The sequence below is a fragment of the Lactuca virosa genome, chromosome 8, assembly GCF_052849685.1.
Source record: "Lactuca virosa cultivar CGN04683 chromosome 8, Lactuca_virosa_CGN04683_v6, whole genome shotgun sequence".
Lineage (NCBI taxonomy): Eukaryota > Viridiplantae > Streptophyta > Magnoliopsida > Asterales > Asteraceae > Lactuca > Lactuca virosa.
In genome coordinates this window covers 277,008,909-277,022,992 of record NC_136433.1, presented here as the reverse complement: position 1 = coordinate 277,022,992, position 14,084 = coordinate 277,008,909, and the positions used below count along the sequence as shown (strand labels likewise).

The window sequence follows — 14,084 nt, the reverse complement described above, 5'->3', positions numbered from 1 at the left end:
AACCTTGTTTAAACTTGGACATTTTTAGAAATCGAGTAAGGGTTTCATACCAGGCTCTAGGAGCTTGCTTCAAACCATAGACGGCTTTATCCATAATATAGCAATGATCAGGATACCTTTCGTTCACGAAACCAGGTGGTTGCTCAACATATATACAGTCTCCTCTAGTTCTCCATTCAGGAAGGCACACTTGACATCCATTTGAAATACTTCAAAGTTTTTATGTGCAGCATATGCCAGAAAGATTCGCACTAATTCTAACCTTGTTACAGGAGCGAAGGTTTCTTCATAGTCTATACCTTCTTCCTGACAATATCCCTTCACAACCAACCTTGCTTTATTACGAATCACATTCCCTTCTTTGTCCATTTTGTTTCTAAAAACGCATTTTAAGCCAACTACAGATGCATCATTTGGTGTGGGAATTAATCTCCAAACTCGATTTCGATCAAACTCATGGAGTTCGTCTTGCATTTCCTGTACCCAATCGGAGTGATCAAGTGCAGTATTCACTGTTTTCAGCTCAATCTTGGAAACAAACGAATTAAACATGCAGAATTCTACTTGAGAGAATAAAGCAGTTTGCTTCGCTTTCAGTTGAGAACGTGTGATAACTCCCTCAAATGATTCACCGATTACTTGAGTTTTTGGATGATCTCTTGTCCATTTTGTGAGAGAAGGGTAGTTTGGATCATAGGCAGGATCCAATTCGGCATTTATTTCTTCTTCGAATTCTGATTGAGAATCTTTGTCATTTGTATTGTTATTCTCCCCCTCGAATGACGAAACAATCTTAAATTCCTGTTCAGAATTCTCCCCATTGATTGGCTTTCATGGGTCATTGTTGGAGATGGGTTCTCCCCCTGGAATGGTAAGTCAAGTCGCCTTGGTGTAGATGAACTCTCCCCCTGGAATGTAGAACATCTATGAGTAGTTTTGCTCGAGCTTTGGGGTTCGCCTTGATCTTGAGGTACGCTTGAGCTTTGGGGTTCGCCTTGATCTTGAGGTTCGCTTGAGCTTTGGGGTTCGCCTTGATCTTGAGGTTCGCTTGGACCTGGCTGTTCGGGTGGTCCTTGATGTTCGCTTTCCATTTCTTTTGCTGCTTCATCAATAATTTTATTCAACTTGTCGATCTTGTTGTCAGCTTCCTTTGTCTCAGAATGAATTGCTCTCTCTGGTTCGTCAAAGAGCAACATGTATTCTTCAAATAGATTGGAAATTGGAACCGAGACTTGACCTGATTTTGGAAAAATTTCCTCCGTTGGTCCTTTGCTTGATTGAAGTTTCTTCACGTAATCATCATCAAAGGTGACATAGTAGGTTTCTTTAATTTCTTTGAACGTTTATTCAGAACCCTATATGCCTTTGAAGTTAGCGAGTAACCAAGAAAAATCCCTTCATCTTCCTTTACATCGAACTTGTTTCGGTTCTCTTTGGAGTTGAAAATAAAGCATCTTGAACCGAACACATGGAAGAACTTGACATTTGGCTTGCGATTATTCAAGATTTCGTATGGAGTTATGGAAAATCTCTTATTGAGGAAGGATCGGTTCTGGGTATAGCAGGAAGCAGCAATTGCATCAGCCCAGAAGTACAAAGGTAAGGAGGCGAAGCTGAGCATGGTTCAGGCTGCTTCACACAAAGAGCGGTTTCGCCTTTCAACTACACCATATTGTTGTGGAGTATAGGGAGCAGAGAAGTTGTGAGACACTCCCTTTTCAGTGAGAAATTCTTCAAACTCTTGGTTTTTGAACTCCATCCGATTGTCACTTCGGACATTTCTAACCACCTTTCGCAGTTGAAGCTCCACTTGCTTAATAAAGTTCTTGAGCTTTGGAGTCGCCTCTGATTTCTGTTTAAGAAAGAAAACCCAGGTGAAGCGTGAAAAGTCATCAACTATAACAAGAATGTACTTACTACCACCAATACTTTCTATGTCCGAAGGACCACATAGATCGATGTGTAGAAGCCCAAGAGGTTCAATGATCCTTTTGTTGACAATTGTGGGATGACTCTTTCGGCTTTGCTTTCCCATCTCGCATGCTGCACACAAGTGTTCCTTATCAAATTTGAGAAGTGGAAGTCCTCGTACATGATCACCGATAACCAACTTGTTGATATCCTTAAAGTTGAGATGTGAGAGCCTTCGGTGCCATAGCCAACTTTCGTCAGAGTGTGCTTTCGTTATAAGTCATACAGCTGGCTTTCCTCGAATTGGGTTAAGATTTAGAGGATACATTTCTACTTTTCACTTGGATTTTAACAACAGTCTTCGTCTTCTTTTCAATAATCTCCGAACCTTCATCATCGAACGAAACCTTCAAGCCAGTTCCCACAACCAGTTGAGAGACACTGATGAGATTGTATTGCAATCCCTCTACATATGCTACCTTCCGGTATGAGAATTCACCGTTTGTGATCATTTCGTAGCCTTTGATCTTGCCATATGAATTATTCCCGTATTTGACACATCCACCATCCTTAAGGGCACGAAACTCCCTTAGCTCTTCCCTCCTTCCTGTCATGTGACGTGAGCAGCCACTATCAATGTATCATTCGTTTTCGAACTACTCGTCACTTATAATCTGCAAAAATTAAGCAGATTTAGGAACCCAAAGTTTCTCGGGTCCACGTGAGCCTTTTATAGAACAGGGAATAGCAATAGAAAGATCAACCATATAAGTTCTTTTTATTAGTGTGGTTTCATCTTTCGTTTTGATGGTAAAGACCTTGAGTTTGTTTAAATCAGGTTGAGGATTTTTATTTTGATTCTTAACAGACTTGTTTTCGTGTTTCCTAGGGTTAGCTGACGTCTTCTTTGTTTGCGTTTTGTCTTCAGAGACGAGCTTCCCTTTTCCCTTGCCACCCTTGACATCCTTGTTAGGATTCTGCTTTGGTCGAGAATGAGGAGGATGGGGTTTAGGACCGAAGTTAGGCTTTCGGTTCTTGTCACCACTTGATCTGGGACCGAATCTAGTCTTTCGGTTCGCTTGACTACAGGAATGGCAGTGAGTGCATGGACCTTTGTTTTTCTGAGGGCTTACTTTGGCCTATGGATTCGATACCTTGTGAATGTGATTAGCATTTTGAGAATTCCAAAACTGCTTTCTCTCTTTGAGATTCTTCTGGTACCTTCTGTTCCTTTGACGTGTTCGCTCAGCAAGTTGTTTCTGAGATTTGTGAATGTTTGCTTTTCGTTTCGGTTTATCTTCACGAGCTTCGCTTGGAGATGATTCTCTTGATGCCTTTACTGGTTCGCCTTGAACTTCTTTAGTACCGCTTGTACTTGGCTTATCAAAGCTTGAAGGCTTGTTAAGAGGTTCAGCCTCATATCTACCCTTGACTCTCCATGAGGTTTGCTCCGACAGACCTACTGTTTCGTCTGCATTGTAAATGGGAGCTGACCAGAAGAAATTATCACACCCATCAGTGTTATCTTCATCTACCAAAGAAGTTAGCTCAACTGTTTGCTTCTTGGTAACTCCAGTGGTGGCATACACTTGATTCGGTACTGTTTGCACCTTTTTATATACAACTGCCTTTTCTTTAAGGACTTTGGACTTGTCCTTGGACATACGAGCGAACTCAACTGAGTTTTCAGATATGAGTGGTTTTGCAGGTTTGGGTTCGCTTTTGAGGAATTCAGAGCAGTCAACCACATCCTCTATAGAAATTTCACTCATATCACTGTCTCGTCAAATTCAGAAGTGTTTTCTACATTTATCTTGTTTTCTGAACTTAACTTGGCATTCAATAAGTCAAATTTCTGCATGGTTTCGGTCTTTATTTTCAATTTATCATTTTCGTCCAAAAGGTTTTTAAGCATGTCCTTATGGTCTTTGGACTTAACAAAGGACTCGATTTTATCCAAACCAATCCTATAGGTGTCAGAGATGTTATCTGAAGAAACAATAGATTCACAGTTATAACCATCAATATCAACTTCATCCTCCTTTAACTCCAGGAAGGGCAAAATCATTTTGTGAATCTTTTTTCCAATTTCACAGTCTAAATGCAATTGAGTGATATTAGTATATAAACGTTTAGCAATCAAGCAAAAAATGTTTCTTTGTTTCAAAAGCTTCAAGTTATCACGTTGCAAATAAATAACTTCATCTTTCGCCCTAACTAACTCCACCTCCTTCTGCTCTATCCAAATTATTCTTTCCTCACTCTTGGATGTCACCCTGCTAATTTGATCGGTTAGGTTAGAATTTGTGAGGCGTGTTTGTATTAGACTTCCACTTAAACTAGAAATTTTGAATTTCAATTCGTTTAATTCCTTTTCATAGTTTGTTACAGGTATTTTAAGTGATTCGAGAATGGATTGTACCTTCTTGATCAACTGATCGTAATCATTGATCCTTTCGCTCACAGGTTTGGCAACAAAACACTTATCTTCCTTCTGATTCGCCTCATCATACTCGCCTTCGGTTGTGTAGCCCCTCATTTGTGACACTCCAGCTGTCACCATCAAGCATCTCCCAGCAAACTCAGTACTATCTTCTTTCGCTACAAATACCCTGCCATGTGTGGGTTTACATACTTCTTAATCTTCAGAGTCTGTAGACCAGACCTCTACGCCACCGAACTCATTATCAACAACATTCTCCTGCATAATCAAGACATTCATAGAATTGCTAGAGGCTTTTTCTTCTTTATCTTCTCCAGCTTGCGCATATGGTATGCTTCATCATCTTCACCCTCCTTCTTCTCCGATGGCTTTCTTAACATGCAATCTTTGGCAAAGTGGTTTTTTCCATGGCAGAAGTTGCAATCGTATCCAGAGTCTCCTACCAGTTTGATCTCCTTCTTTTCTTCTTCTTTCTGAGGATTATTTTTGATCTCCTCTTTTGCCTATTCTGAGCTGTAGCTTCCCTGCCAGTTTCGGTTCTTGGCAACAGGGATCTTTTTGCGAGCAAACCGCTTCGGGTTAGAAACCATCATTGCATACTCTTCGCTTGTCAGATCACATTATGACATTTATGACTCTTCTTCATCTTCTGCCATATTCTTCGCCTTAGAGAGAAGGGCCAAGGATCCCATACTAGACACCACTTTTGCTTCCTTTGTCACAACACTTTCATGAGACTTAAGAATACCCACCATCTTAGCCAATGAATAGGTTTTAAACTGCTCGTGAGCCTTCACAATTGATACCACATCCATCCATTCGGGTCTTAAACCATTTAGAAATGTGACCTTCTGTTCGATCACTTCTCTTCCAATACCGTGCTTGATCATCTTGCTCAAAAGATGGTTGAAACGATCAAATTCCTGAATAAGTTTTTCATCTGGCTTTTGTTGGAAAGCTCCGAACTCAGAGAGCAATAGATTTTGGATAGAATGTTCAAGGTCCTCATCAGTGGAATACAGCTCTTTAAGTCTATCCCATATCTCTTTTGCCGTGGTGCATGGGCTTACCAAACGAAAAGTATCGGACTTGTAAAGCAAATCTGATCATTCTCATGGCTTTAACATTACACAACAACTTATCTTTTTCGTCTTGAGGAATCTTTTCCACATCAGTTAAGAGTTTGTTGTACTCCTTTTGAGTCTTAATGGTTCTATTTGTTCCAGAATGAACAAAAGGACCCAATGTTATTGCTTCCCAGATAAGATAACCATTGTCTTCAGAACCAACGACATAGTCCTCAAAGTGATGCGTCCAAACTTCATAATATTGAGTGTATAGAATCGGGATTCTGGTTGTGGATCCAATGCTATTGGAGATATTGATCGGATTGGTTTGTGAATCTTCGTGAGACATGATGACCTTTTTCAGATATCTGCTAAGAATCAAACTTGTAAAGATTGAATAGGGTAATATCGAGATCTATGAACAACGTCAATGAAGGAATGACGGCTCAACACATCCAATAAAAGCGGAAACCCTAAGAAAATTCTTCAAACAGAAGAGATGCGTATGATTTACACAGCCTCCTGCTCTGATACCAATTGATGAGAATAATATTCTCTAAGATCGATAGATTCAAACAGATATCAATAAGACAATAACAAGTAATAGAAAACGATAAGCACCACGATGAATCAAACGAGTGGTGAATGATTAATCCGCTCCACCTCAAAAGAATTCAATGAGAATTGCTACTGTAGAGGTGTGCTAGGGTTACAGTACAAGATCTGTAAAATAATAATCAAGAAGCGTTATCAATATAATGAATGCATGCACTATATATATACTAAACCCTAAAACAAAACATGGATGGACAGGCCCAGACCGAGTATACAAATGGACCTAAGAGCTAAGCCCAATGGCGCAACCTCTTAGACTCAACACGAAGCTTAGTGAGTTCCCCCATCGTACCACATACCATACAACATACTTACTGTCGGGCAATTCTGGGGTGCCCGACCTACCCTGCCAAGCATTTCTGGGGTGCCCGACCTACCCATGTCAAGCAGTTTTGGGGTGCTTGACCTACCCTGTCAGGCAATTCTGGGGTGCCCGACCTACCCTCGGGTCCTTACGACCGTGTCACGGGGATTATTCCCCTTACTGCTACTATCACATATCAACATATCGTGCTAACACATAAAACATATCAAGTAGTAGCAAACCTAGATAATTATCACAAAGACAATCATCTAATCAAACAACTCCTGCTAGTGGGTCGGCATTGTAGCCGTAGACCCATTTCTACTGCAAGGTAACTCACCTCGTAAAGCAGAGTGTCGAATCTCATGGGAAGTAACCTCTAACAGCTGCTTCGATGACTCCCGGCTATCATAATCATAATAATACTCAATCATAATCTATAACACTACTTAGGGTAAAATGACCATTTTACCCCTGGCCTAACTTGAACCATTCCTAAGGCCCAATTCTAAGTTATTAAACCCAGTACACCCATGGCCCATCAAAGGCTCCCTAAGGCCCACTAATGGCCTAATTTTTTAAATTGGGCCCAACACTTCAAATGGGCCTTTTACAAGTCCAATAAGTCCTTAGCCCAAAATGAATAATCTTGAATGGCCCAATATGGCTCAAAAGGCCCAATGCTTCTAATTCCAAATTCTCGGGCCCAGAACTATACTCCACAGTGGGCCACAGGGCCTAATATTCCAGACCCAGCCCTCTAAGGCCCAAAATCCAAGGTATGGGCCAAACCGAGGCCCAAAACATGCCAAGCCCATATATGTTGAGTACGCAGGGCGTACTCCTCTTTAAGCTAAGCGTACTGGTTAAATGGCGTGTACGTTGCGCGTACCTGCATGTACGCCCAACATACTTCCCTGCTAAGTCATGTTTCCCATTAAGTTCTTAATACTCTAATACAAAGGCTATAATTACAGATCCAAGTCCTCTTTAATGTCTTGATCCATAAAGTCGATCACTTGGTGGCTTGTAACCCACCAAATGAGCCCAAACATTGAATAATAGGAACTAACTCCATAGAAATGGCTAGATCTCATGCCTGATTACATAAGGGCCTTAAAGGTTGAAACTTTACTACTAAAGGAAGGCTTTGAGCTCCAAGGGTGGCAACCCTAAGCTCAAAAACGAAGTTAGGAGCTTTATACCTCCTTTGAGTGCCAAAAGATGAAATAGTCCCAGATCCTTGAGCTCAAGATACTCAAGTTCTTCTTCTTCAACTCTTCTTCTCTTCTTCCAAGCCTTTCTTCACCAAAAATAAGCTCAAAAGGTCAAAAACACACAACAATGGAGTATGAGGGCGAATTAGGGTTTTGTGAGGGTAAGGGGCTAGTAAGGAGGCCAGTGGGGGGCTATAATGGGGTATTTATATGTCTTAAACCCTAAAAATTAGGGTTTGGGCATCTGCTCACGTACGCTGCGCGTACTCCTGGTACGCTGCGCGTACGTGTGCGTGTCCCCCGCAACCAAGGGGCCTCTACGCCCCACGTACTCCAAGGCTACGCCCAGCGTACGTCTTATGGGCGGCCCAAAATCTCGGCCCACTTGCTTAAGGTCCAATCCAAAAGTCCACTTGTCCCATTATTAGTCCAATTAATAAATGTTAATTACTTAATTAAATAATACCTCGAGAGACGGATGTTACACAACGTCAAATGGATGCAGTTGTCTGTGTATTACGTTATCTCAAAACAACTCCAGGACAAGGCATTTTCATTCCTAAAGATGGAGGTCTAAACCTTGTTGCATATTGTGATTCAGATTGGATTGGATGTACATATACACGAAGATCTCGAACTGGTTACTTGTTACTTTTAGGGGGAGCGCCAGTTTCATGGAAAACTAAGAAGCAATCAGTGGTATCTCGCTCATCTGCTGAAGCTGAGTATAGGGCTATGGCAACTATCGTGAGTGAAATTTTATGGATGCGTTGGTTGTTAGAGATATTGCAGGTACCTCAACATGGTCCAACAAAGCTTTTCTGTGATAATAAAGCAGCAAGACATATAGCTAATAATCCAGTCTTCTATGAAAGAACCAAACACGTCGAAATGGATTGTTATTTTGTACGTGAAAGAGTTGAGTCGGAAGAAATTAAGACTTGCAGTATGGACACAAAAGAGCAGGTTGCGGATCTTTTTACTAAAGCCTTGCGTAAAGATCGCTTACGTTTTTTACTTGACAAGTTGGATATTCGAGATCTACATGCTCCAACTTGAGGGGGAGTAAAGGAATTATTGTTTATTTTGATATCTTAGAGTTTATCATATACGTGTGTAGAGGATAATGCAGTGTTTATCTTTATTTTAAACTTTGCTTGTTACCTAAGTTTTAGCCTCCTGATCATAACATAACAGGAGGGATCGATCCGATTCTGTAAGTATATATACCCATTTTTGGGTTTAATGAAAGTAGTTTTTTTGAACCATCAAACTATTTATATGGGATTAGCCTGCACATAAGAGTGATACGAAAACGTTAAGGAATGCCTAATCAACATGGTAAACCCATGGCTTACCAGGCCGGCCACCCCTGGCATCCCAAATCGACTATGCAGTCGGCAAGGCAATAATTTATATCAAGAAAATCGTCCGTGCAAGTACTTATGCAATATTTCGGGAAATACTAAAAAGGCAATACTATTATATTGAATGGTTCTATGCTTGCAACCTTTGGATAAAGTCATCACCCGGTCGACAGGGCAAGAACCTAGACCATTTCCTTTGTATATAAGACCTCGACACGCATTAGTAAAGACACAACTTTTTTATGATACGGAAGTTTGCAGCTTCCATGCTCGACATCTAAATTAGGCATCGAGAGCAATAATGGAGTCTATCCTTCGGTATCGCTTTGATACTTTCTAACCTAGTATTCATCTATTTTGTATTGTGTCATCATGTTTGTGCATTAAGAAAGGGGATCATTTGAAAGCTATGAGACATCCAGGATCCTACGTAGCAACACTGGCATCATTGTTTTTCTTCTTGTTTCCCCATCGTCATTGTCACTTTGCTTTGATTCAATGTGATGAGGATCTGAAATTGCTTTGATTAACGAGGTGCATTCTAATAATATTTTGAATGGTAATTGTTTATTTAAACCATAATCTAGAGTTGCATTTCTCAAGGAATATGGAAAATCTGAAAGAGATAGAAAGTGGGGTGGTGGGGTTATTAAAAAAATAATTAAAAAACAAATTTACCTATTAACGAAAAGACAAAATACGGACAAAAACATCTTTTCACAAACACGTAATAGCAAATTTCTAACAGGAAGAGACCTGCAAAGAAAACAAAGCTAAAGGACAAATGAAGTAAGAAAAAAAAAACATAGACCGAAGCTGCAAGAAGCACCAAACCACATGGACCACTTGTGTCATTTAGTCTTATTAAAAGTAAAGATGTACCTACGAGATCCTTTTACACTAACAAACACCGTATCCAACTCCTCCTCCATTAAAAACAAACAAGACGTAAGCAAACTCACAAAAGAGTAAAAACATAAATCTGAATAAACAAATATCGAGGCTCAGCTCAGGGAATTAGTAGCCGCGTAAAACAAATAAGCCTCCCAACTCCCATTCTCACTGTCTTCCGCTTATATAAATATGCATTCAACTCTTAAACAAACTCCACAACTGTTTCTCCTTCTCACAATAACCATGAAGAAACCTGGATTCTTAGCAGCGTCCATCGCCGCCGCTTCTGCTACAACCGCCATTAATGGCACCAAAACTTCTCACGAGGTAAAACACTTACGAAACCCTTTTGAAATTGTAACAGGATCCAATCAAATGATTTATATGGTTCATGGTTGATCGTATTACTTAATTCTAATCGATTCAACCTTGTTTCAGTTTTTAATTTCCCTCGCTCTAGATCATCCAGTAATGAATCGAATCCTTGGTTTTAATTGTTGTGTAGGAACGTGGAATTTCGATTAAACATCAGACAGATTCTTCGCAGGAGAAGATGAGTTGTTGCTCGGAGAAATTTGCGCCGAGGTTTGATGGATTGAGGTTTATAGAAACGCTTATAACTGCTCATAGATGACGAGAAGCCTTTGGAACTCTGAGATCTACGCTATTTGATAAGGATAAATCGGAGACTTTCTTTTTTAATGTTTAAGTCTGATTTGAATCCATTTCAATTTGGTTTCATAAAGCCGAAGGCTTTTTGTAATCAACTCATTATTATCAATTCATGTGTCTCAATCCAAATTATGTGGATTTTTGTGCATCTCAACACCAAGACAAGTGGACAAATGGTTATCTTGGTTTTTTTTTTTAATTATTTAATGAAATAATTTAAATAATAATTAAATACTTGTTTTATATTATACGACCCAAATAATATGAGATAATCCATGTCAGAACAATCCTATTAGGGTCGAGTACTTGGACCTTACCGGTTTGGATTGATTCTAAGGATCATGGACCAAACTGACTGAGGCATATTGGTACCGGTGTCGGTTTTTCGGTTTTTGGAACGGTTGGACCGGTATATCATTCATTGCATATGGTACAAGTCGTTAAAGCATTAATGAAAGTTAGATTTTTTATGCTAGAGTTAATTTTATAGGGAAGAATAGTATTACGAGACTTAAAACAAATACGTGTTTGAGTACTCTACCAAGATCATTTTCAAGTAACGCCGCCATATCTGTCATCACACTGAAGTCCGAATGTTCTTGTACTCTACCACGAACCTTTTCATACGTTTTTATGTCAAAAAAAAATAAAGAATGAATTAGGACTAATCATAAATGCGGAAAATAAGAAAACATAAAAGACGAAAAGTTTTTAACTATTGTTATCCCAATTTTGAGGGATTGTAACTCATTGAATAAAAAACCAAAAATGATGAAATTATAACCTAAATTGAAATAAAAACTCTAAATTCCATGTTAAGAAAGATCTGGTGTCAATCTAACTTCAAACGAATGAATTATGAAATATTTCAAAATTTCATAAATTACACTATAAAATCTGAAAAATGAAAAACTTGCAATTTTGATACCTCGAGTTTTGGGGTTATAACTCATTGAATATGGAACCTAAAATAAAGAAGTATAGCCTAAAATGAAGAACAAACTCTAAACTATATATGGTAAGGATCTCATATCAATCTGACTTCAAACAAATAAATTATGAAATATTTAAAATTTTCATAGATTACATAGAAAAATGGTCCAAAGTTGGAAATTGGTAAAACGAACCGATTCAAAAACTAGAACTGTTTGTGTGTAATTTATGAACCGATAACCGATGAGATAGCATAAAACTGATGTCGGTCTAGGTACGGGTCCTTGTCTAGTCTGGTCCACATGTTCGGATACTCACCCCTAAGTTGTGTTAGGCTTTCAATAATGACACGAATACAATATAAAAATTATTTAAAAAAGCGCTCTTATTGACATGTCATCAACTACTTAATTAAATATTAGAGTAAATTACACGGATGGTCCTTGTGGTTTGGGGTAATCTGTGTGTTTAGTCCCTAACTGTTTTTTTAACTCGGACGATCCTTATAACATCTTTTTGTTGCGCGTTTGGTCTCTGTCGACCTAAAAAGACTATTTTGCCCTTAATGACTATTTTTATTTTGTTAATTCCTTTTTTATTATTCAAATTATTATTAAATAAATTAAATTATTAATGCATTGTTGGAAAAATGACCCACCCCGCATTAGTCCTCTTATAGTTCCTGCCACCACCTCCGGTCACCATCTCCGATAATAGATCTAGTTTCCGGCACCAGCTCCGGTCATCGTTCCGGCAATAGATCTAATCAACATATTAAACACAAATCCAAAATTAAACCTGTAACTCAAATCCAAAAGCAAAATAAAACCTGAAACTGAAATCTAAAACCAAACCAAAGCCTACGATGCAAAGCCAAATCTAAAATCAACGATGCAACTCAAACTAAAAGCCAGAACAAAAATACATTATGCAAAAATCACAGATAAAATCACAAATGCGAAAATCCAAAATACAGTCCCAAATGAAAATTAGTTAATAAAAAACAAACCAAGATTGAATCCTCTTTCGTTGGTAGTATAATAACAACTCGTCGATGCGTTCACAGCTTTATGTCGATCCTCAAATAACTACCAGCCTCCTTTATTTTTCATATACCCGACACCACCAGCAACTATAGACGTTGACAGGCATCAACAGTGAAGAAGATGATCATACCGGAAGTGGGTTATGATGTCGGTATTGTAGGCCAGGCAAGGGGATGGGCGATGCAGGCTCCGATAAAGGGAGAATATGGATGTGTTGACATGGAAGACGAATCAGTGATACACCTGAAGGAGAATGAAGGGTTAGTGAGTGCTGAAAATCCATCGTCGTCAGAAACCAAACGATGAACAAATGATGCAATCAATTCACCACCTGATGCAAATCGATTTCCAGAACCAAATCGATGAAACTGAATTCAAACATTAAACTAAAATTCGATCTTGAAATCTAACTCAAATTTGAATTTGAAAATCAAAATCAAACCTAAAACTAAAATAAAACTGAAAATCAAACTCGAAATCAAATGTAATCGATGATATACATTTGGTTTGGGGCACCGAAAAGGGAAAAGGGGCAATTGAAAATGGCGTTCGAGAGCATGCTTCACCTCCGCCTTCTCCGACGAACGTTGTCAATATTCCTTAAAGGAAGAACATGAGTGTAAGACCACCACAGGACGCCGATGGCGGGGGCTACGTATGTTGGGGTGAGGATGGTGGCGGGGCTGGTGATCGATGAAGGAAGACGTCGATGGATAAACCTTAAGGGAAGAGGACAGAAGATGTTGGTAGAGAAAATGTGTGAAATGAAATCAAAGAAGTGGGAACAATTAGATTAGGTTTAGGATTTTTATTTTTATTTTTTCTTTTTTATATTTATTTCATATAATAATAAATCAGAAAAATAAAAGAAAAAAACAAATAAGGGTAATATAGTCATTTTAGGCCTATCAGGGACCGAACTCGTAACAAAAATACTTCTTAGGTACCGTCCAAGTTAAAAAAAAGATTTAGGAACCAAGCGAGCAGATTACCCCAAACCACAGGGACCATTCGTGTAATTTATTCTAAATATTAATAAAAATATTATTTTTTTAAAATATGAATAATAAATCTTTAAAATATATATAAAATAATTAATAATAAAAAAATAATTAGTTTAATTTATAATAAAATCATAATAATAAATTATTTAGTTTAATATTTTAATAGTATAATATTTTACAAAAATTACTTCCATCAAAACTCTAGAATAAAGAAAAAAGAAAAAGTAGTTTATCTCTATATCTCATTCTTTTTTCTTTCTCCATGTTTTGCAAGTCTTTCTAATTTTGCAAGTGAAAGTTATAGTTGGCATTGCAAGTTGGTTTGCAAGATTAATTGACATTGATTGTGGTTGCTTTTATGTATAACGACTTTAACAATTTATAATAAAATTACTCGTGTGTATGATTGGTTAGGGAATTGTTCACTGTTCTTTAGCCATAAATAATGTTTTTTTCTAATAATTTGCTTGAAATCAGAAAAAAATAATTTCATTAGCATGAATATATTCTTAAGACCAAAGTTTATAATAAACGATTTAAACAAAATAGATGATGAGGAAGAAGTATAACCTAAGTATAGGGTTGATGATCCCAACATCAAATAGGACAAG

The 14,084-nt window shown here is 38.2% G+C and overlaps 1 long non-coding RNA gene across 1 annotated transcript; it reads left to right on the top strand.

Annotated features, from left to right (window-relative positions):
- The first annotated feature begins 9,838 nt into the window (after window positions 1-9,838).
- LOC145129133 (uncharacterized) lies at window positions 9,839-10,638 on the top strand. The gene is made up of 2 exons (XR_013717317.1): window positions 9,839-10,145; window positions 10,324-10,638. It is a non-coding gene; the product is annotated as an uncharacterized LOC145129133 (long non-coding RNA).
- Window positions 10,639-14,084: the final 3,446 nt, after the last annotated feature.